Source organism: Nicotiana tabacum, chromosome 14 (genome assembly GCF_000715075.1).
Source record: "Nicotiana tabacum cultivar K326 chromosome 14, ASM71507v2, whole genome shotgun sequence".
Taxonomy (NCBI): domain Eukaryota; kingdom Viridiplantae; phylum Streptophyta; class Magnoliopsida; order Solanales; family Solanaceae; genus Nicotiana; species Nicotiana tabacum.
In genome coordinates, this window is record NC_134093.1 from 33,481,478 (window position 1) to 33,483,971 (window position 2,494).

Consider the following 2,494-nt stretch of genomic DNA (forward strand, 5'->3'; position numbering starts at 1 on the left):
CCTAGCTGACTGACCTCCACCCCAAGCTGACTGGGCAGGTGGTGAGGTAACTGGTGCTGTATTCGGAGGCTGACTCCTCTCCTGAGATAGACCTCCATGACGACGAGGACACTGCCTCCACATATGCCCAAGCTCCCCACACTCAAAACAACTCCCTGGTGCTGGCGGCGGAAACTAAAGGGAACCCCTAGCACCAGGATGACTGGCAGAAGAACCTAGCATGGAAGAGCCCTAAACAGGTGGAGCACGGGACGAGCTCTGAACTAGAAGGACACTAAGTGATGAGTGGCCCTGATGAGAACTGTGAGAACCATGACCAGATGATGCACCCCGATGAAATGGCCGAGCTGACTGAGCCTATCTGAGATGACGACCTCTACCGTGATAGAATTGACCCCCAAAAGGAGCACCACTTAATCCACCCTGACCACGAGGCCTCTTGGCCTCCCTCTCAACCCTCTCCTAACCGCGAACCATCTCAATCTGTAGAGCAATGTCGACCACCTCATCAAAAGTAGAACCCTCTCTCTAGTCATGAGCAACTGTAGGTGATAAGTGAGACCATCAATAAACCTCATGATCCTCTCCTTGTGTGTGGGAACCAACCAAATAGCATGAAGGTCCAACTCGGAGAACCACATCTCATACTGTGTCACAAACATATCACCCTGGCGAAGCCGCTCAAACTGTCTGCGCAGCTTCTCTCTGCAGGATCAAGGCACGAACTTCTCCAAAACGACCACGGAGAACTACTGTCAAGTAAGGGGTGCTGCGCCAATAGGCCTACGCCTCTCGTAAGTCTCCCACCATCTGAGTGCAGCCCCAAAAAACTAAAAGGTGGTGAATGAGACCCCACAAGTCTCCAAAATACCAGTAGTACGGAGTATCCTCTGACACCTGTCCAAAAAGTCCTGGGCATCCTCTCTCTCTCTGTTCCACTGAAAGGTGGTGGCTGATGTCTCCCAAACCTCTCCAACCTACACTGATCATCCTCAGGCATAGCAGGAACCACATAATCCTGAGCAACAGCAACCGGCTGGGCTGGTGGTGCCTCTGGTTTCTGAAGTCCCTGAATAACCTGCTTGGGTGTGCAAGCGACGGGAGTCTGAGTGCCTCTCCTGGCCTGAGAAAGGGTTGCGGCAGTCGAAATAGAGACCGCCTGAGCAAGGCCAGTACACGCTGTCAGAATCTGAGCTAGGGCCTCTTGAAGGCCTGGAATCACAATAGGCACAGGTGTTGCCTGAGCTGGTGCATCAACAACTAGAACCTAGTCCTGATCTGAGACAACCGGTGGATCTGCAGGTACTGCCCCAACTGTTGTACTGGCTGCACCTCTGCCCCTACCACGGCCTCTACCGCGGCCTCGGCCTCTCGCGGCCCTGGCTGGTAGTACTGGTGGCTGCGCCCTCCTGAACGGTAGTACGAGTCCTCACTATCTGTGAGAGAATGAAACAATATATGTTTAGTTACTAGAATCAATAGATTCGCACGACAAGGATTCAAGAATGTGGAAATTTTTCCTAAAGGTTCTGCAGCCTCTCGAAGATAAGTACAGACGTCTCTGTACCGATCCGCAAGACTCTACTAAACCAGCTCATGACTAGTGAGACCTATGTAACCTACGCTCTAATACCAATCTGTCACGACCCAAACTAACCCCTGTCGTGATGGCACCTATCGTGGAACTAGGCAAGCTGACTCATTTCCAAAACAAACCGATATTTTCATTTCAAAGATAATTTCAATGTCATTTAACATAAAAATCTTCGTAAAGGAGTTCAAATCAAAATAAAAGTGCGAAAGGAAAAGCCTGACATCGGGGTGTCGCTAGTCATGAGCATCTACTACAATCTGTCTAACAATATGAAGGCTAACTCAGCCTAAAAAATAGCTAAATACAACTAGAGGAAGATAAGAGGGAGAAGAGCAGGGGCTGCGATCGCCAAACAACTACCTTGCTATCTCCAAGAAAATCTGCAACCAGAACACTCAATAACCGCTACCGTGTCCAGCTACCCCTGAATCTGCACACAAGGTGCAGGGAGTAACGTGAGTACGCTAACTCAGTACGTAACAAAAATAAATATAGACTGAGCAGTAGTGACGAGCAGTAAAGCATATAACGTTCATATCATGAAATCTCAGTAAGGTACAACATGCTCTAAAAATCAGTGTTTGAATCAAATCATCTCGTTTAAACCCGGTTCCAGTAAAAATCATTTAAAGATATTTTTCCAACAGTTTTTCAAGCAAAGGCTCAATGCAAAGGTGAGCAAAAATGATGAAATCTTAAACAGCCCCTCGGGCAAAACATCACTCATATACAGCCCCTCGGGCAAACCTCATAGTCACTCGTGCCACTCGGGAATACCTCACAATTACTCTTGCTACTCGGGCATACCTCACAATCATTCATGCCTCTCAGTCACTCAGCACTCGGCACTCGCACTCAGTAGGTACCTGCGCTCACTGGGTGTGTGTACAGACTCCGGAG